The following is a 23435-nucleotide window of genomic DNA, read 5'->3' on the forward strand; positions in this document are numbered from 1 at the left end:
AACCAAAACAGATGTGTAAATACATAGACAAAGGAAATAACAGCAGAAAATTAGGAGACCAGTGAATGACAGAACATGAAAAGAGCTGGTGTGAGGACACAGATTTTTTGAGAAGTTCCTGGGTGTATTTGACTTTTGTTGTAGCCTATACACTAACATTGATCCTGGATATTGAGAATGATTCTCTTTAGATAATAGAGCACAGTAGGTTCAGACACTATTACAAAATATTTCAGATAAGAACATTAAAAAATATTAGTCTGTGTTTACTTGAAGTGCTTTCTCTCAGATTTGATGCAGAACTCTTGGTGGGTTTTTGTTTTATGTTTTTTTCTTTTTTTGGGGCGGGGGGGGGTAGGGTAGGTGGGTGGGGGTTTTTTTGTGGCATCAGCCAAATCATACTAGACTACAGTGTAAAAAACTCAAAGTGACTGTTTATCAAATATGCTCTCTTTACAGCTCAAAGCAAGATTCAGCTGGATCTAACCCCAAGTGAAAGAAATCAGTTTGCTACAAGAAATCTACAGCTGGATTTCACAGCCTTGGCCTATTTTGTAAACAAACACTTTTTTAAAAAGGAAAAAAAAAAAAACCAAAAAAAAGACCACCTCCCTGAGCACCCTTCAGGATGCCTCTTCCTGCTGTTGGCAGCACATCTCACAGAACACAAAATCAAACTAAAAGAGTCTCCAGCTTCATATTAAACCATGCTCCCCTGTTACAACAAGTAACAAGCTGGTCACACATAGCGCACACACTGCTTCCTGTCTTGGCCATTCATCATGCACAGTAAATATGCAGGAGGAGCTGATGTGTTCTCCAGGCCTTAAACCTTCCAAATCAGTCCTACATGCAGAACACCACTGCACTGATAGCAACCCATCCTGGACCCTGACACATTTCAGTAGAGGAGGAACACCTTGGCTCATGGTGCATAAAGGATTCACAAACAGTCCATTTTCTGGGGTTTCAGTGCACTCAAAGCAGTGGCCTGCAGGAATACCCTGCATCTCATCTAATGAATATTTAATAAAAGCATAAAATGCTCAAGAGCAAATTTATTTGTGATGGGTGTTTGGTGCACAAGCATATTGAAACAGCTTGAATACCTACAATGGAGAAATGATAAAACAGATGCAGCAAACTGGTATGTGTAGTTTTGTCCCAGGTATTTAATGACTATAACACAAAAAACCTGAAGGACATCAATGACATTGTGCAAAATATTTATGTACAAACATTATGGCCTGTAAACTACTTCTGTAAAACCAGATCATTCACACAGACATGGATATGCATGGAACTTAAATACATGCCAGGCCCTTTTTAAAAAAAAATATTCCTAAACAAGGACCTGAAGAAGCAAGCAGGTCATCCAAGAAAAAATTGAGTAATTCTTCAAGCAATACCCCTGCAGCATTCACTGTTAATTTTTGAACCCTTTCTCATTCCTTTTAGCTTTAATAATACAGTCCATGATACCTATCAATGTCACCAAATTAAAATTTTAAACAAGTTACTTATATTCACATCAAGCTAGCATTCACTTGTTTAAAGACAGAATTTGACTTGAAAACAAAAATGCTAAAACTGAGCAGAGTATTTTACTTCAGAGAAGACACTTCGGTCAAAAAACCTGTTTGAACATTGTGCACAAAGACACTAATTGCATGTTTTTCCTACCAAACTATCTTTTCTGCTCACCTGTCAAACCAAAAAATACCCATTATTTGCTATTTTCACTCTGTTTCCATGCCGTGAATTCAAATATCATCTTCTATGACTATAGTCTAGTTTGGCCAAGCTGCAAATTTCACAGAAATTATTTGAAAGTGGGGGAAATACCAACAAAATATCTCCACGTTTCTCTAGTCTTCAGAGTAATTTGTTCCTCACAAAAACTAAACCTCCCTCTTATGATCACTTGGATGAAACCTCAGGCATCTTTACCTTCAATCTAGCACTGATATTTGGGAAATGATGGGGCACTGCAACTCCAACTCTGCCTTGCTATACCCAGCTCTGAAATGGGAAAATATGAGCTAAAACAGCCACAGGTCTGCGACAGGCTAGCAAAGATTCAGGAAAACCTAGAAGAGGAAATCCGGTTATAAATCTTTTGCATGCTTTGTCACTAAAAACCAGACTTTTTTTAGCACACATACAGCAGGAGGCACATAAGTCAAAATGTTTCAGCAAAGGACAGAAAAGCCACTGAACAAGATTAGTAATCAACCCTGTGTCAACTTTTTAATGTCAAGAAGATGTGCTATTTAACTCTTGATATGAATGCATGTATTTAGAATGGAGAATTTAAAAAAAAATACATATATAAAACATTCAAATGTTTTATGTAAAAAACCCAGTTAGAATCTATTGCTACATTACATACCAAATTTTTGTTGATCCTTTAAGCAAATTAAGAACAAGCTTCATTAATAACTAGTTGTGTAAACTGCTGGTTGTTTGTTTATTTTTTCAAATTATCACTTAATGGCACTTAGAGAAACCATTAAAAATGCATGGCAGTCATTCTAGCCAATATGAAGTGTTGCACTTCATTTAATGATTAAAATGTAATTACCTGCACAGAAAAGCACAAGATAATAAGAACACCATAAGGGAGTTTGACATGTTTCTATTCTGAATTTTGAGTACTGTAAATTGCTGTATATTAGGGCAACGGAAATCCAGAACTACAGGAAATATGCAGATACAGAAAGACACGACCTGTTTGTGCCACAGAAAGGATTCAAACAATAGAAATGCTCTGCTAAAACACCTGTTGCTGCAGGAAGGGTTTGTTTTTATGCCCCATTGAAGTCAACAACAGTTTGAAAATTCAGCTATTTAGAGGTGGATTTAAGCCCTTAGTCTCTTGAAACATGTAGAAGAAATACTTCCATGAGCCTTAGCAGATTTTACAATCCTACATATGCACTATGCTAAGCCTTATAGCACATCCACCCATCTCACTGGCAGTATTACATCATAAACTAGGTCTGGCTGATTCCATAATTATTTGATCATGTGTCCATGCCTGATTTAAATCACATACACAGGACTAGATGCTCTGATATTTATAAGTAGTAATAATAATGGGACTGTAGACAAGAGGAAAAAAAAATATAGCAGGACTAAATCAAATCTGCTTGTTGATAGCTGCAATGTTCCTTTACGTATGAAGAACCCAGAAGTTTATTAACTATACCCCAATAACCCCCGTGACAAACCCATCTATTATTACACAACAAAACCTGTTAGAGAGTTGTCAATTTATCTGCCAAAATAATTACTGTCAAAGAGAAAATCAGCTGACGCTGGTGATACTCTACTTCTGAGAGCCAAGTTCCTTCTCGACAGTCTTCAAAACATTAAATGTGTTCTGAATAAATAAACTATGCCAAACCAGAGTCTAGTATGTTCCCAGATGTACTGTTTAGTGCTCCATTTCACAACAATTTAAAATTCAAACATTTATCTGCTACACCATCAACTTATTTATAAAGTCTTTCTGTAAAAGTAATGCAGCTTGGGAAAACTACACTAAAAGAGCATGTGGACAAAACCATTAACAAGAATGACTGATAGAATAAAAACACACAGCCTGAGCTGCTACTTCCATGGCAAACTTTGCAGTAATAGCAAACTAATGGTTTGCCATTCCATACAATGGGAATACTCTCCACACGAGGTGTGCACCACTGAACGTGGAATGGTCCCAGGATGCACAATGCACAAGGTTTCTCAGCACGCGGCTCTTTTAGGAAGCCAGCCTTTACCCTTCCATTAATACATCACTCATTGGATCTTAAGATGAAAAATTACAAAGACTATAAAGTCATTCTCCAAATGTTCTACTGAATCTGACCATTTTTTGATTCCCAATCACATAATAAATTCTGACTGGGTCACATCTAGAAATAAATTACAAGCACTCAAAGAAGAAACCAAAATATTACTGTCTAATTAACAAATTTAAGACTTAAGTATGAAACCAACAAAAAGGATAGAATTATGATAAAGCCTAAGAAATCAATTCTGAGAGAATGCAGAGAGTTTGCTTTATCAGTTATGACTGAGTTAATTTTTACAAGTACTGCTGTTGTTGTGCACTAGCAGTTTTTGTTCCTATGTCTTGTAAGTAATTTTTTTTAACAGAAGAATCTTCCATGCTTCCTTTCATTTCTCACAATCTTTCTTTTCCTTTCCAGAAACTATATTCGTTGCCCTCTAAATAAGTCTCCACAGAAAATTCCAAGGCAGCAATTCAGAGATAAAATGAGATTCATGATTCCAAATCCACAGCTGGGAAATATCTACCTGTTTATTTCTTTTTTTTTAATGCTCCCTTCCCCCTCCAGTAAATACAAATGTCTGTGTTCCTTCCTTTTGTGAAGGAATAAGTCCAGTATGAGGTAATCATGACTAGCCCAATGTGAGAACAAAACCAGAGAGGTTATTTAAGACCATAAGCAATTTATTCTGAAGGACTGGGGAATCACTTCTCAAGGGCTTCTTATTATTGTTTTAAATAATCCTTTTGAAAAAAAAAAAAAAAAAAAAAAAAGCTGCAGAAGTGTCTATTGATTCCAAAGATTCGGGGACCTGGTGAACCAACTCAAGCCTTTCTCTGGCAGAAAATGTTCCACTCAAAACCATGACAAAGTAAAACTTTGGTTAATTGTTATAACCAAGTCCTTTGGACTGCCATTGTCTTTGCTCATGACATTATACTATCAGAATATGGTTTATCTCAAAAAACACACTGCACCTGTGATCCTGGGCACCAAAGTCTGCATTACTGGTGCCCAACATAAAAGTAAAACTAGTATGCATTTAAGTAAAATGAGGTGCAAAGAAAAGTTCTACCTGCCAAGAAAAATGTAACAGCATAACTGATACAAAGTCAAGTATAACATCATGATGCAAAGAACCTTGGAGAAGTTTTCCAGCTCCTGTTTTGTTTTACACACAATCATTAAATCAGTAGCCAATTACAAGAAGTATGAACCTCTGAAGTATGAGCCTCTGATCCCTTCCCACCATCTCAGATTAGAATTATGATAGTTGATACTCATGATAAATGACTTACAGGGAACATTAGATAAATGATAAATTACTCCATTTTGCTAAACAGCCATTTAAATTCATTACTAAAATGGCTACACCATGCAATTTCCTCACTAATTTTCATGTCCTTTTATTTAATCACAGAGTATGCACTTCAAAAGTAGATTGGCAATTGGGGAGGGAGAGGAAAGCGAGCAGGAGTTTTCAGGAATGGTGCCATCTTAGTGTACATTAAATACTAAACTGCTAGAAGGTGAAAATAAGAGAACCTTTCTCCAATTAAGAGTTGCATCATTAATAAATAGATTACAGTGTCCTCCACTTTATATCTTAGTGATAATGCCTCTCCTATAATTCTCAAAACCGCAAAGTTTAAAATCATGATTTAAAGGCATTCCCGTTAAATTAAGAATAAACTGCAAAATATCAAAGACTCTCATATCAATTCTACACTCACAGGAGAAACTGCTATTACTCAGCCTTGCTGTTGCCTTAAAACTCAATTGTGAACTTTGGTAGTTGGGAAATCAGAGCAGCATTATACCAACAAATAAATACAGGCTTAAGTTTCTGCAACAAGCTAAAAACTGTGCTGGACAACTTTCCAAAGGCCTTTTCCAGGCCTCATGGTTTCCAAATGACTCTATAGCTCAACTGCAAAATGCAGATTTGTAGCTTTCAAAGGATCAAAAGCACTGACTTTCAGTATCAGATTGCTTACAGAATTGGTAGAAAAACTGATGTTACAATAGGAAAAGATAGCATTTTAAATTTTACTCCCTGTAACTATATAACTTGTGCAAATACAAGTTTTAGAATTAATCTGCTTTGAGTGATGAAACAGGAAAGGTAAATTCTTCCTCTGCAGCCTGGGCTGGCTCTCTTCTGCTTGTATCTTACAGAGGAGAGCTGAACAAAAAACAAATGCAGCTGTTCTTGAAAAAATTGAAAGCAGCCTCTGTCCTGGACAAAAATCCATTTTCTGAACTGCTCCTTGGATAAAGAAGTAGCACCTTACTCCTTGCTGAGGGTTTTCCAAATGAGTTGCATTCATTTTTCACTGTCCTGAATAAAAATGTGGAATAGGAGAAGAAAGAAAATTGGTTTTTTTTTCACTTTGTTGGCATTACATTTAAACACACATTTCAAATGTAAGAATAAGGAAGAAAACAATCTCTAACTAACATAGTATATGAATTTATCATAATGTGTAGAAAGAGTTAACGAGTTAAATGATCTGATAAGGACCAGTTTCAAAGCTAATAAGAAACTTCTGAGACATCAGCTGAATACCTCTCTTATGGCACCACACAGCACTAGAGGATTAGTGCAGCATGTCCTGGGGTTTGGAAGCAATAAAAAACAACAAGCAATTTTCTAGTCCTAATTAATTCCTGTTAAAAGAACCCCTTTGTAGCAATAAGCTTTCCAGAGATGCAGAGGGAATGCCACTGCAGTGGTATTATGTACACGATGAGCCACTGCTGTAAAACCAGTTTTGCACTTGCCTCAGAGAGGTACTACAGGAATATGTAGCATTTGACTCAGTAAAAAGAGCTACAGCATGGTTTTGAAAAAGGTAAAACAAAACACCTTCCAGAGGGGATTAACAAAACATCACTTTTTTCTTATATCTGTGGCTAAGATTGTATCACTGAAGGAGCATCTACATAAAAACTTTTGGGAAAAGTCTGTTCAATCTCTGTATTAGTCTTCAAAACATGTTTGGAAGAAGCTATTTATAACTCTTGGTCTTCCTATAAACATGGGAAATTTAATATGAAAACAGTTGTTTTATTACATCTTCCAGCCTGTTGAGGATACTCTCATTTAATATTTTAAATGTCAAGAGTTTTCACATGAAAACAAAGAAATATCTTTCCAAGTTACTGAGCATATGAGGAATATGTTCTATGAAAAGATCCTACAGGAACAAAGGGGATCTGAGAAGCTGAAGTCTCAGGTGAAGAAATCTGCTGTTCAAAATAACAAGCAGAGAGATGTGCTAATGGCCTGTTGCTACACTAGAAATATTTGATCTAAACAAGCCATGCCTAATATCTCTTTGCAGCCCTGCCTCTTCAAATAAAGTGAAGGGAATTACTATGTCAGCTACAAAGAGTAAAAGAATTTTTTTATTAATTCTGGATATAGAAGAACCTCAAAACTTCTCAAAGACAGGCAGACCATTAGTCAAAAAAACTCTTTGCGCTTCATCATCTTAATTAATTGTCATGTGGACAATAATTCAGCCAAAACTGTATTTTTTAACATAAGGCTTCATATAAGAAGTAGTATTAGGACCAAGAAGCCTTCTTGTGATGCATTTGATATTTCTTTTGGCACCCCAGAATTACCTTCAGCCACCATTACTACCTAAGTCAGGTGTTCAAATGAGCTACAGGATCAGAAAGGTTATTATTAAAAACTAACGTGAGAGTTACAAGAAATTCAATATAATGTTTTTGGAAACAGTTCTTTCAAAGGAAGACAAAGGTATAAGAATTTTCATTTAGTGAGCAAAAGAATAGTGCTAATTTAATTGTTTTAAATAATTGGTATTGAACTCTAATGATTAATAAACTTCATTAAAAATTCAGATCACCTTCCTCCAAATGTTAAATTGATTAATGATCACTGCAATGACTAATGATATTTTACCTTTATGAATGTAACTGATGGACAAAGCACTAAGGACAACACAAACATTTAATCTGAGCACAGCACAGACCTTTAGTGAATTGGGCTAAGAACAGACAATATTCTGCTCTGGAAAGAAGAATCAACTATGTGTCCACAGTTAAAAAAATAAATGTGTATTTTTAAATGGAGGCAAATTTTAAAAGGTATTAGTAGCTGTCTGTATAACAGGGATTCTGTTCAAGGTCAAGGCCATAAAAGCAGCTGAACTGCGTGTACTTTACAGAGAAAAATACCCACAGGTATTTACACAGAACTGCAACCACCTGCATACGTACGGTAAGAAACATTCAAGGGCAAATGCAGAATCAGGAAATGATTATTTAAAAATGCAGATGAAACACTCAAAAGGACTTCCCAACAAACAGAAAACCTTGATAGCTATGATAGTGCTGTTACCACTTCTTCAGCCTGTGACATACCTGCCTAGAAATATTTTGACCTATTAATTTCAGGTTTTCTCCCCCTGTTGTTTCAATGCTGCCCTCCACTCTCTTCTTCCCTGTATCTTAGTTTTTCTCCTTCAGAGACCTTTCTTACTGCACTACAATCCCTGCTGAGAGGCAAAGATTGGCTAAGCCATATGCTGGTCAGTGTTCTCACTAATCAGCAGCCACTGGAAATCTCCATTCACATCTGAAAATCAGAATAAGTCCTACTAATAAAAAACCCTCACACCTCTATTTGTATTCTGTGTGCAGCAGTCAGATAAAAGAATATATAAAAGTAGGGACATGTTAAGGACAGGGGAAATGGCAAACTGAATTCAAACTAATTTAACACATTTTATTCTGGAAAAGGCACAAAAGCTTCATGAAATTTACAGAAGTATGACAGATGATATTCTATAGTGATGTATTTTAGCTATTTTTTGCTTCTCTGGCACTATTGTTCTTAACACTCACTTTCCAGGACAATTAAAAAAAAGCAAAACTACCACTACTTTTGTAATGGTTTGACAGAATATAACTGTTTTTCATACTCTTTCTACTCTCTACCCCCAATCAAAATTTAGGTTATGATATTTCAGAACGTGGGAGATGTTGAGGAAAGAGCACTGTACACATAAACAAGAACCTATGTCTGAATGTAACACCAGGGTTTTGTATAAATAACAACCAGAGATATTCAGATGGTAATTTCACATGTGGCAGTCTCAAAATCTGATTTATCTGATAGCAGATAAAATATGTAAGTAAGATTTTTGTGTTAACAATCACAGATAGCTATTGATACAATTTACATCAAGCTTTGAAGGAGTAGTAGCAGCTAGATAACAAAGAGTTTTAAGAAAAAAGTGTTGCTGAAATAAGTAATTTCCACTACAGAGCCACTTCATGAAACAAGCCTACTTATGGACATTCCGATTCTGTAGCATAGGAAAGCTTCTTTAACACATAGCAAGACACCAATGAAATGTTAAAGCTCTGAAACCTATTTCCCTATACCTTTTTCCATGATTGTCTAAAGCTTACTCACATAACATGATAAAGGAGGATACAATTCAAAGAAATTTGATGGATACCTTAACGTGTTTCAAGTAACAACTGTAGGTTGTTAAATGAGATAATTCTTGCTATCACTTCACAGAATCACAGAATGGGTCAAGCTGGAAGGGACCACAGTGGGACATCTGGTCTGACCTGCCTGCTCAAGCAGGATCATTCCAGAGCACGTGGCACAGGATTGTGTCCAGATGGTTCTGGAATATCTTCAGTGAGGGAGATTCCACACCTTCTCTGAGTAATCTGTCCCAGTGCCTGCTCACCCACACAGCAAAGTTCTTCTTCGTGTTCAGGTGGAACTTCCTGTGCATCAGTTCCTGCCCACTGCCTCTCATCCTTTTGAGTAGAGCCTGGTCCATCCTCTGACAGCTCTCTTCAGACACTTTGCTGAGGTCTCCTCTCTGTCATCTCTTCTTGAGACTGAACAGCCCCAGCTCCCTCAGCCTTTCCTCAGGAGAGAGGTTCTCCAGACCCGTGACCAACTTAGTAGCTCTCCACCAGACCTGCTCCAGGAGCTCCATGTCTCTCTTGCCCACAGGAGCCCAGAACTGGACACAGCACTCCAGATGTGCCTCACCAGGGCTGAGCAGAGGGGCAGGATTGCCTCCCTTGACCTTCAGGCTCTTCCTAACGCACCCCAGGACACCATTCTAGACCACAAAGACACACTGCTGGCTCAGGGACAGCTTATTGTCCACCAGGACCCCCAGGTCCTTCTCCCCAGCATTTCTCATTCTTCTTTTCAACACATAGCCAGGGCTTGTCAACATTCACTCTTAAACAGAGTTTAACGATGTTCTAACATACTTCCAGTAAGCTATAAAAAAAATAAGGCTTTCAAGAGCTACTCTTGATACCAATTTTTCTTTTAAATGAGACTTTCAAAAATTGATAAGCAGGTTTCTTGGCCTGACCATAGTTTTAAAACTATATGCGCACTGATTTCTTTTCAACTGTGAATATATAAAAGGAACTATGTCCAGATTTATATTTAAGGGACCATTTTAGGCATGTACTTTAAAAATACAAATGATTTCTAACTTTCTCTAAGTCTTATTATCAAATCTGTGAAAATCCAAGAAAACTTCTGCAAGTATTATATATGTTACACATTTAGTTTTTTGAAGACTGACTAGCCCCTCCACCATTAATTCAGTATTAGCTCCTGATCCTTATTTTTTCAGAAGTCATAAGTCTTTGAAACTGCTTGATAAGGAGGCCTCCCTACTGAGATTACCAATAGTCTTTTTATAGAAGCCTGCAGGAACACTGTAAAAGCAAAAGAAGATTAGCACAGTATAAAAATAATTGGACTCTAGTGCTGTATTGATATTTTCGAGAAAAGATTTGCTGTCATGACTGGGCCAAGTTATCTGCTGGTAAATTCCACTGAAGACAGCACATTTGCACCACTTTATCCTTCTCTTTATGCAATAAATATGTCTAAGAAGGTGAGATACTTAGAGTGCCATAGATAATTTGACATATTTGCATCATTGCATGGATCTAACATAAAACTTAAGAACTCATTTCTCAGGTACTGGAAAAGGTAAAAAAAAAAGATGATAGAAAGAGTGACACTGTCAGAGATACTGCCTCATTTTAGAAACACTAGGTAATAAGAAGTAATTTCACCTCTTCAGGAACTTGTCTAAAATAACTGCTTAAAATACTTCAATATTTATTATTACTGTATAGGAGCTTAGCATAATTTGCAGCCTCATGCCCTACAGATATGAAATAAAAACAAGCCTGTAATCATCCAAAGAACACTTACAGAAGACAACACAATTGAAAAAATAATTTAACATATTTTACAAAGGCTAATCAAAAGAGAAAAGGAGTGACACTCTACTGACAAGCACATTACATAAATTTCAGGTTTGGATACTCGTACTTTTTCAAGAATCTAATTTGCATTCAGAGCCTAAAGTTTCTCTATGTCTCAAGGCACTAAGATTGGGTTCACCACAGCTCCTGGTACTCCACTTAGCTGTCAACTGGAGAGGGCAGAGAAAGAAGCAATGGAGTCTGTATCCTTGCACCAAATGTTCTGGCAACTGATACCTATTTTCCACAAATTTCTAACTAATGTGGAAAAAAATGCAAGACTGAAGCCCGTGTCAACAACAGCAGGAACCACAGGTTGGTTCCTCCTGCACAGCTTGAGCATCACTGCTGGTTCCACACCAAACCACACAGGACTCAGGAGCAAGGACTATAACCAGATTGACTATTCACACACAAATACTGCAGCATAGAAAAAATTCTATGCAAACTTTCAATGTAATAAACCTCTTCTTTTCCCCTCAGGAAAAAAAAAAAAATCCCTCTACAGGATAGAGCAACCGAAATTTTGCTTCAAATCATAATTTGAACACAAGTGCTCTTACCAGCAGCCTCCATTTTTTTCTCTCCCACCTGTGACTCATAGGTCTCCTGTAATTACCCATCAGCTGTTTAGATGCACAGCCCCAGGGGCTGGTTAGGTTTTACATTTATTACATTAGGAAAATACCATCGTGCCATAGCCAGAGTGACAGGATCAATATACAGAAAATGCTTGTGCTCTGAGTTACAAAGGCTATTATAATTCAACCTTCTTCTACAACCCTACTGTTTCCTTTGTGTTGCTGAATATAGTTTTGCTTTTCTAAAGTCCCTCCTCGTTTTATAGCACCCTGAGAAAATAAGTAAAGCCTTGTATTGTGCTGTATGCACAATACAGCAGATATTTGATTCTGAGTACATGTCATTACACTTCTAAAGCTATTAGAGTACTACTCTGGATACCTTCAAATTAATTAAAATTTAAGAGCTCTTGACAAAACACACTAACATTCATCATCAGGTCAGTTATTATGTTCACAAAATTATTTAAACCTTTCTGAACTTTCAGGAAAGGGAATTACTGCATCTGTAAAGAAATCATTCTGTAATTATTATCTATATTTCTCCCCAAGGCTCCAACACCCTACAGATTTCCTAAGAGCTTGGATTCAAAGCTAGTAGGAAGCTGTGTTTAAAGTATTTTAGAATGCAGCCCATCAGTTCTGTTATTGAGGTAACATTATATCACAGTATTCAAATGAAACAGTGGTACAGATGTAAATGGTTTAAAATTAAAGGTATGTGCTTTAAGAATTCTGCTTGTCATTAAATTGGAAATTTGCAGACTAGCAGTCCATTCTTTCTTAATTCTCTTTTACCCAAGTTCATTTCCATTGGATTCCTAAACTGAAATTTAGAGGTAAACCACAATTTACCTAGAGGTTAAGTTGATTATTTTATTATTCGAGGATTATTTGTTTGTGCATTAGTCTGGGGCTATGGAGACAATATGCACACTGAAGTATTTCCATCTCATAAGCAAAAGCAGGCAACATTCATCAGTCTGTTAGCCATGAAATTAGGAATGTTTGATGTATCCAAGGGCAGCTCCTGCAGCTCCTGTTTTTCCTGCTACACCCCTCTCAGTTATTTCCCTACTCCCCCAATACTGACTTAATAAGCAACTTTTCCATGCTGCCATACAAGAAACACAGACTAATTTAAGCAGCTTCAGGCTCCCCATTTTTATTTTCTATCCTCTATTCCAATTTTTGAGGCTTTTTGCGCAAACACAAAGAAAAGCTGAACAGCAACCTGCCCTGGCTCCTCAGGATGCTGTAACGCAATCAGAACTTTCTTCACCCATCCTGTTGTGGTTCTTTTGTCAAGTGGATGCCTAGCACAGGAAATCAGCCATTAAATTGCTAAATCCATTTACCCCTGTATTAGCCAAAACCTGCTTCAGAATAAAGGAAAACCGCAGCTAAAGATGCCATTAAAACTCAGGAATTTACCATGGATTTCCAAACTGGTTTCAAGACAAGCTGCATCTTGACCCATTTCTGGTGGTGCAATAATCAGCATCCAGATTTCTCCCTGGCTTTTGAGTAGGGCCAGGACAAGATAACTTTTAGGATTCCTTGGCTTCTCTCAAGACTCATAAAATGACATTAAATCTTCCTCTCAATGTCATCAATTTTTCAAGACTAGAATTATGCTTGGAAAACCATATTTCATTCTCTTAACACTCTACTAATTTTGTAGAGTAACTTTCAGAAGATCTACTACATCCTGTACTTACTCACTCCAGCCCAGCACTTGTTTTTCCCTACAGACACAGTTGACCACAGACAGTGATCTATGAACCAAACAAAACCCAAATTCTCAAGTGGGTAGACTCAGGATGATTCTGTGTTTTGGCTGCTATACACCCACAGCTTTCTCTCATTAATTGAGCTGTAACTTGGGTAGTGACCCAATTTTTGCTGTATCTTTTATTGTTAGAACAAAACCAATTATGAACAGCTCCCAACAAAGTTAAATCTTTTTCACATTTTCCTTAACAACACCCTGCTCATTTCTGATACACTTAAATTTAATTCAGTCTCTGTAGACCTCCCAATGCCTTGAATGTACACAGATGAATGCAGAAAGATTAAACATTTTCTTACTGTGACCTACAACAATGTGCTGAAACTTTAATTATTATGTTAATTCAGGCATTGGGCCCAGTGGATTTATTATATCCCAGAAGCTAATACAATCTACTCTGAAGTGAGATGTAGGCATCAGCTGCATCTAAGTATTTTGTGTACAAATATTTAGACTGTGTAACAACTACACACTAAAACTAATCTTAAACATCTAATCCTAATTTTGGGGCTTTTTCCTCAAGTAGATGTCTAGTTTCTCATAAAGAATCTGAAAATTTGGCTACTTGTAGGAACAAAAGCTTGTATCTTGGACAAACATTATCATCCCCAAATTCCAGGCTTTTGAAGCAAGACTGGTATTTAGTAGATTAAAAAAAAAAAAAATTATTATACTTGTCTGGACTACCATCACAGGATAACACTGAGAAAAAAAAACCCAACCAAAACCTTTTTTTTTTTCCATTTCAGGACAGGATCAGATACATTTCACACTGTTTTAGAACAAGAATACCCAATCTCCAAATAGTTCATTTGGAATAAAGATAGCTTATATATCTAAGACAATATCAGTCACTGAAAATTAAGGTTTGACCTTTTCCTTAATAGACAAAACAAGTGTTTCTGATCATCTATCCCTCACATCAAATACAGTTTTGTATCATTCACCAAGAAAAAACGCCTACTGCTTTCTTTTTTTAATTATCCCCCATCTCAGCCAATATTTTTTCTTATTTCCCATTAGCAACAAGATTGACAAAAATGAAACTCATATTTTAAATAGTTTTGAAGAGAAAAAGAAAGGTGAAGAAACTTGGAGTGAAGTTGCCAGACAGTAGAACCAGTGGAACTTAGCTGACTACATGAACCCTTTTTAAGCAATGGAGCTGGACGTAGCTCGTATAATCTTATTTTTCCTTGGTTTGCTACACCAGAGCATTTTCTATTATAGTATCACAAAAGTACCTGTGTTGTAATTAGAAGTAGTGTGGCTTTCATCAAAAGAATATTAAAAAAAAAATGTTTAATATATTAAAGGCAAGCAGGAAATAATGAAAGCTTTATACTGCCAAGCCAGGGATTTTGTCCTATGCTCATTTTTGATTATATATTTTAATTGCTTACCAACATATTGCCTTGATAACCATCACAAAAATAATTCCAAATTACCAGACATAAATCTTTATGTTTTAAATAGTAAAAAAAAAAAAAAAAAGCCTACAAAGGAATTCTTCTATCAATATTTTCTCAAGTTGATGTAAATAAAGAGGCTTGATGTTAAAGACCATGAATACCTCAAGTATATCTTTGTATTATTTTAATGCAATGTGCCCACAAGAATATTTATTTCCTGCATTACATTAAATATTTTCCCACAGCAAGACCCCACATTCAAGGGATTCTTACACTTTTCTACTCTACTCAAGTCTTATGCTTACACTCATATCTCTCACCTGAAAATAAGAGGTTTAATAAAGCACAACTCTAATACAAACCTGGTTATGTTTTGGGGTTTTTGGTATTTTTTTCCTTAAATTCTTCAAGATTGGAACTGGATCACACTACAAAGATAACATTTGTCCTTTAATTTATTATATGAATGCAATCTAATTCCCATTTGTATATATAGGAATATGTATACAAATAGATATCTATAGATAGTATTCTCTGGTTATGAACTTTCTTAATTTCCATTAAATTAGTTGTTTCTTCTCCATTTCAGTAAGTTTTTAGATATCTAAATTTAAAAAAATATTCAAAGCATTTTGAAAAAGATTTTTTAAAATATACAAGCTCATCTGCTAAATTATGTCCATTTTTTCTTCTTGCTCAAAACCAAGCGCTCTTTTTCCTTATAGTGAAAAAAGGTGCTTTTTTTCAGAGCTAAAGAAAGTTCAAATTTACCATGGTAACCGAACAAAGTCACTAAATACTTGCTGGTAAAGGCCTTTATAGTATATAAAAAGTACATTCAGTTGGAGTTATTGGAAGAACTTTTATGGTTATTTTAAATACATGGAACTAGCAAATTCAGTGGTGATTATTACGAACAAATATTAAAAGTATACGTCTTGGTTATTTTTGCAGTAAGGTGCACCACTGAGAGGCTCGTTAATTAAAGGTCAGCTATTCTAAATTGCATAAGAGAATACTGGAAAACCTGTTCTTGTATGAACCTTGTTATACTAAATTTTCTCAGCTAAGTGTTTTGCTGTTGGAAAAGAAGATAATTTAAGCAAAGTATTCATTATACCTCAAATGAATTAACTCAAGTAATTTCTTGCCTGAGTCTGACAACTTAATGCAACAAGTTAGCAAAAAACCAGCTACGCCATGAGGTGTGTGAGAAAATACAGCCCTGCTTTTACATTGTTGAACATACCTCAATATATATATACATAAAAGCCCCACGTATTTCTAATTTTATCTTGTAAAGTGCGCTAGAGTTTTAGTACATTCCTATGTTAGCTATAACTGATTTAAAATCATTAAGTGGATAATATTATACTTGCAGTTCTCAAGACTTGGACCCCAAACTTCCACTGGCATTCCTAGAGATAGGGATGCCACCCTCCACATGGGGCTGTGTAATTCAGTAGAACTTGTATTTTAGTGAACTAAGTTCTTAACTATTCCCCATTGCTGAGAAATTGTGTTATTCTACTCTCTTCAGGGCAGTCATTGAGCAATTCAGAGCCTTGAAAGGAAGACAGGCTGAAATTTGGTTAGGCACTTAAATTTACTCTTGAGATTTACCCAGACCATTAGCCAGCAAAGAAGGCATGAACAACTTTATTCTGTCCTTCACTACACATGCTTTTATTCCTATGTCTTTCTACCAATTGTATAAATAGTTCTTATTCGTTTTCCGAGGTCTCACTACAGGATGCCAAAGTCTGCAAAGTCATTCAGGAAATTTCAATTATAAACAAGTTAATTGGCTCAGAGAATGAAATCCCACACTGGTATGCTTGCCACTGATTTCTTTAAAAGAGTAAAATAATCACATGCTTTTACTCCACATCCTATCAGTCATCGCACTTCACATACAGGCCTTGTAAATTTGCACCTTGTGTTAGGATGAACCCTAGAGCACTTCACTAATTAACTTAGGGCTGTATTTTAAGAGACATCTGGTATATTGTCATAAGCCTTTCACTGAAGTTGGGTAGAGATGAAAGGATGTTTGGATCAGCCTATACTTTTAAAAATCTGCGGTATTTTTGCTCCCAGTTTCCAGATCTTTCAGATTTATGCAGCAGTAGTGCCCAGTGTTTGCAGTATATGGTGACACACAAGCACACCACCTCACCTAAGAAAAAACTTCTGAATTCTGCAGTTACTCACCCTGTGGCATGTTTTAGGTGTGTACACATTAATGTAGAACTTAATTCAGAATATTAGTGTGTATTTACCTTCCGGCTGAGCAGAAAGATATGAAATACCAACTGCAAGGGCATTGCAGTCATATGAGAGTCTCAGCAAAACCTTGCATATACAAAGGTTTATATTTTGAAGATTCTAGGTTGAAGATTTATCTTCTCTATTCCCTAGAATAATGCTTTTCTTGCATTCAGGAACCATGTTAATTTAACTAACATATGATGATGAAACCAAGTGTGTTCTGAGCTGCTTCAAAAGATGTGTGGCCAGCAGGTTGAGGGAGGTGTTTCTGCCCCTCTACCCCAGCCAGAGTGATCCATCCAGCTCTGGGTCCTCACCACAAGGAGGATGTGGACACTGTTGGACCCCTGTTGGAGAGGGTCCAGAGTAGGGCCAGAAAGATGCTCAGATGGCCGGAAAACCTCTCCTGTGAAGACAGGCTGAGAGAATTGGGGTTGTTCAGCCTGGACTTCAGGGAGACCTTATAGGACTTTCCACTACCTAAAGGGGACTTATTAAAAAAAAAAAAAAAAGGGAGAATAACTTTTTGCTCAAGCAGATAGTGGCAGGAAAAGGGAGAACATATTTAAGTTAAAAGAGGAGAGATTTAGATTAGATGTTAGGAAGAATTCCTTTACTCTGAGGGTGGTGAGGCACTGGCACAGGCTGCCTAGAAATGTTGGGGATGCCCCTTCCTTAGAAGTGTGGCCAGCCAGCCTGGATGAGGCTTTGAGCAACCTGGTCTGGTGGATGGCATCCCAGCCCATGACAGAGGGATTGAAATGATGATTTTTGAGGTCCCTTTCAACCCAAACCAATCTATGATTCTAGGTTTTGGTAATTTATCAATCCTGAAATAGTTAACCTCTGGGGATTTTAGTATTCCTTTTTACACTACACCTAGTTATTATCAGAGCAGATGGGCACATACTGAGGGGGCAGTTTATGTGCCACAGCACATCTTATGGTTCTATTTATTTAATAATCCAGACATGGGACCCATCTGGACCACCTGGAGCTTCATATTAGAGTCCATGTCCCTCATTTTATTTCCTCCTTATATATTGGGAGGGAGGAGAAGAGATGGCACATGCCTAGTTCTCACCCAGCATGGAGTTAAAATAGAACTGAATCACCCATCTAGACCCAGTCACTGTCAAATATTTCCATTCTCAAAGTTTAGAGCTTACTTGTAAATATCAGCCATATGAAAACAATATTTTTGTAATAATTTTCTACTGTGATCCCCCTGAAAGATCATGAGATATCCTACATGCAGCAAATGCACTAAATTTAAGAACTGAATTCAAACCCTGTAATTTATTCTCAGCACTTTGTGTTTCACTTAGATTTGAAAATGACAAGCTGTTGGGCCAATTTTTGTCAACATGTTTTTAATTAGTTCTGAATTTATGACAATTAAAGCTCACTGTTGCTTTTAAAATGAAGTTACTGAATTTGCCTTAATTTGTTTTCATTGCTCAGCAACGTGTGCATTTTAATTCACCATGGAAATATTCCATCCTTCCTGCTTTCTGTAGGGAAGACGCTACCATCAACGTTATCGTCATTTGTTTCCCATGAAAATTATTGACTAGAAAATAGACTGAAAACATCTTTTGGGAAATGCTGGCCATGCTCCATATTTGACTAGCTCCATCTGTATCTCAGCTGACTCAAAGAACCCAATGTATTCCAAATCTTTTTTGTGGGGAGAAAAAAAAAATAGGAAAATTAATATTGCACCATAAGACTGATTTTGTATTTCTTGTGTCTGCAGCTGTACATTTGCTTTTAGGTGAACAATGTCTATTGTTCATTAATCTAGGGCCATACACATCACAAAAAATGTGAAAGATATACTTCGCTTAAAAGCTGAGACACTACACAAAAATTAATTGTCACTCCTTCAACTTTTTTGGGGACAGGAAGATGAGGGTTGAAGTATGACTGGCATTCTAATGAAGAAATAATTTTGGCAAGTTCTTAGAGCCTTAATAATAAATGACAAAATTCTATATATTAGAAGAGCAAGGTTAATCTCATATGCCTCAACCTCATTTCTCCTCCCTTGCTTTCATTTTTCATCAGGAAAGTAATTTTCTCTTCACAGGTCCTCTGTGAATTCATATTGTTCATGCACCGTTTCTTTCATGAATGGCTGTAGACTGATCTATACTTATATGAGTATCTGCAGACTACATGTCTTGGTCTGAAACTGCAGCAGAATCCTCCAAAAGAGCGCTTTAAAAAAATCTGAAGTAACAGTAGCTAAAATTATTATCCAAGCATGTGAAAATCTAATAACAGAAGTACAGTATGACAACCTGTTTTCTACTTAAGCTAACATGAGTCTACTAAAAAAATACCTTTTGTAAGAAAACCAAAGTCAGTTTGGTTGGGGAGGATTTCCTCCGCTTTTTAACTTGTTATATTTTCTCTGTTAAGGTAGCTTTTGTATACTGTAACAATAAAACAAGAATTAAACAACACTCTTACAAGAAGAGCTTATAATTAGAAAAAGTAAAATTTTTATTATAGGCTATTATTTTTCTAGTTTAACCATTAATGTAAAAAAAAGAAAAAAAATCATCCTTGCTCTAATATCCAATTCAAATTACTAAATAATAGAGAAAGCCAAATGAATTCCCCAGGGCCCCAACTGCATCTCCATACTCAAAAAACCCATTACCATAAGTGAATACCTAAAAAATTATGAGAGAAAAAACGAAAACATTCATAAATTTAATTCCAACATCTGTTACTTTTCACAGTGAAAGTTCAAGTAAGTTAAATTTTTTTTTTCTTTTTTTTACTCAAGAAGATTCAATGTCATTGCTCCCTGTCTGTTTCATGCTGGTAAAAAGTTAACCCTATTACTAAGATTACTCTGTGTCTCAGTTGCTGTGTGCACTCTGTTAAATCTTGCAAGTTTAGTGTAAGTAATCTTGGTAACAAACAAATCTGTTAACTTCTTATAAATGCATACAGATGTGACCCAGCTCAGGAGCAGAGATCAATCTGGTTGCCAAAGCCACCAAAAGTTCAACAAATAGCAAGCGTTCTTCAGCAAAACTGTACTCACTTAACATCTAGCTTGTAACTGCAGTCCCTAAAAAACACTCATAACCCCCCCAATCCCTCAAATCCCTCTAACCAGGAAACAAACCCGTTAAAACCACACCCACCATTCCTATCCTGCTAGGAATCTCATTCACGTACATATTACAGCTCTACCAGAGCTTTTGATTGACTTTTGGGGTGGTCCGGTGCAGGGCCAGGAGCTGGGCTCCATGATCCTTGTGGGTCTCTTCCAGCTCAGCACATTCTGTGATTTGGTGACTTGTAATTAAATCCCAACAATAAAAGGTGATAACATCGATTTTCTTTAAATTTTGCCTTTTGTGCCTGTATACAGAAACATAATAGTTCTTGATCACTTATCAAAGAGGACTATAAAGTCAACAATGCTCTTGCCCCAGCACACATCCATATGGAGAAAGCCTCCTTCCCAAGAGCATTACTGCCTTTTGTTCATGCCTGTCCTGTAATTGGTGCAGTCAAGTCAGAGTAATGTGCTGGAATTCTGTTGTACTCTTCAGTGCCTCTTATCAGAGCTAGACTTTGTAATGTGTTTGAAATGTGGATTACTTGTTCAGAGAAGGAGGCCAAGTGGAAGCTGAATAACCCTGACCTTTCTGGCTAGGAAAATCAAAACAGTACAAAAAAAAAAGATCATTCATGACTGGATTGAGATCTTTTCATCCTTTTCAGTTGCACATTCAGTCATTAGAGTGTGGTCTAATTAGAAAAAAAAAAAAAATCAGGAAGTTGTTGAACATTTTTTTGTTGTTCAAAAGATATTGAGAAAGTTGCAAGAGTTCAAAAGCAGTCATGCCACCACTGATACAAGAAATCTAGGTAAACAGTGATGAGGAAATGCCTCTACATTAAATCTGTTTGTATGGTTTTCAGCTTCACACAATGTTTCTTCCATCAACTCACCTCTGAACCACAAGTTTGCTCTCATAGGTTTAATGAATATAATCTAAGGACTGTAAATCCAGCTCCCTGTTGAAAAGGTTATCCACTTGGCCTAACACTTGGAACACCCTTGTTATTGTTGTTGTTGTAAATATCAAACCCACCTTCAAAATGCAGCTATTCATTCTCAGAGTTGAAATCTCTTGTGGTGTGAGCCATACCTGCATTTGAGATTACCATTTCTGACCCACTCACTAAACAGCTTGAAAGAACCCATTTACTTCTCCATTACTGACATTCCTCTCAAGGAGAGCCTTTGCATAACCATCATCTTGACATTCTCTTCAGATAAATCTTCTTTACAGTGATGAACATACACAATAAAATCAATATTTTCTAAAAGGACAGCAAATGGGAATGTATTTTGACACGTCGTCTACAAGATTTGCCGAAACTTATTTTACCATCTTTGTTGTCATCAAGAGTTATTCGAAGAATTTCAAGCAACTTGCCTGTAAAATCAGGCCTAAAGTTGACAATGGTTATGCAGGGCACTGAGATTACAGCTTCATATCCCATTTATTTGTTTTCTTCTATAATACTTATAGTAGAAAAAAGTCTTTACCTCAAAGAGACTGATACTTGTCCTTTTGTACAGCAGAAAAAGGGCTCATTGAACAATGAATTAATTAACTATCTATTTATAGGGTTTCTGGGTACTCCAGCAGTGCAAACAACAACAGCATTAATGGCATAAAGCACCTGATTTCGTAATACCCCAAGAAAAGTACAAAACACCTTATTCTCTGTATGGCTAAATACAGCATGCTCTTCACTCCCATTCAGTATCCTTGCATCTCTTGACTTCACTTTCCTGAGACATGCTGTACATACATAAGGGTACTTCATTTTGTTTTTCTCCCACTTCCCTCCAGCCCATTACCTTCTTTCACAAAGGCACTGCAGACTTGCAACAGTGCCACAACAGCTACTTAAACCTGTAACAAGCAAATTTGTTTGGGGTTTTACCCCCCAAAAGCAACCATTATGGCCAGGGCTTTTTTTTTTCCCTTTTTCTTTTTAATCATCTGTCTGGATTTAATTGGTTTGCAGTCACAACAAAGATCATGTTGCATGCATTTATCACAAGACAGTGACTTTCTGAGGGGCTGTGACACAGGATGCTGTGATACCAGTTAGAATAGAATTGTTAGGCCTATTAAGCACCAGTGCCTATCCAGAGCGACAACAATGAAAGCACAAAAAAACCCAAAAACTTGAGGGCAGAATTAGTCATGATTCTGAAAATCAGGCTTCTCAGCTCATATCAAAATCAGACTTTAGTCTGGCACTGTTAGCGTTTAATACCACTTTTACTCTGTATCAAAGCAGAGGTAAAAAGTTCTTACAAAAAAAGGACTAACAAGCATGACACACATTATTGTCCTTGTTACTGAGTTATAACACTACTGTATTGCTGTGGTCTGGCAGGGGCTGTCACTTCCACTTGCTGCTGCTTCCAGTTACTGTGGTCTGATGAGACATGGTGCAAGATCACATGTCACATCTCTTGAATTGAAACACTAATGCAGTGATTTGCTTAATACAGAAACAGCTTCGTAAAGAAATTTGCATGTACAAGACTTTATTTTCTTGAAGGACTTGGAGCAGGAGGAGGAGATCATACATATGCCTGATGTTGACAAGTTTTTCTTAAACCACATAATACTGAGACGGTTCGAACTCCCTGTGCTCCATACTCTCTCATTTGGCCAGTGGCTGCATTATACACAAGTCTATTTTTTACATTTGTTAGTGTGTGTTTGAATTTAGAACACATACTTACATCAGTTAAGAAAGAAAACCCTAAACAACATTTTAAAGCTGTGGCAGAGTTATTACAAATCATTAAATGATGGATTTCTATGTATCTTTTTATGAGCTAAGAAAAAAGCACTTAAATAATCTTTACAAAAGTAAATACAACTGCAGTCTTTCATATTATAAAAATCTTCCATTCTTCTAGAGTATCATAAAAGTGTGGGTAATTCAGCTGACCAGCACCCTGCAGGTCACACTTTAGTTTAATTTCACAGCATCAAGTTTTTGGCCTATATCTGTCACATGCAGTAGCAATCTCACTTTGCAGTTGCTATAAGGCACAGGGTTCTGCTAAAACACAAGTCCACATTTCCACACCAAATTAAAGAACTATCTAGTTGTACTCTTTTTAGATACAATTCTCCACTTTTGAAAGAATTACTTACATTTCACTAGCAGAAACATCAGCTTTAAACCTCACCTTGCT

General features: G+C 36.5%; 1 protein-coding gene across 31 annotated transcripts in view; it reads right to left on the reverse strand.

Moving 5' to 3' along the window:
* The window catches only part of NRXN1 (neurexin 1), a 674580-nt gene that overhangs the window by 447951 nt on the left and 203194 nt on the right, over positions 1-23435 (reverse strand). The window lies entirely within an intron of this gene.

The sequence above is a fragment of the Corvus cornix genome, chromosome 3 (genome assembly GCF_000738735.6).
Source record: "Corvus cornix cornix isolate S_Up_H32 chromosome 3, ASM73873v5, whole genome shotgun sequence".
In the NCBI taxonomy this organism is placed as follows: domain Eukaryota; kingdom Metazoa; phylum Chordata; class Aves; order Passeriformes; family Corvidae; genus Corvus; species Corvus cornix.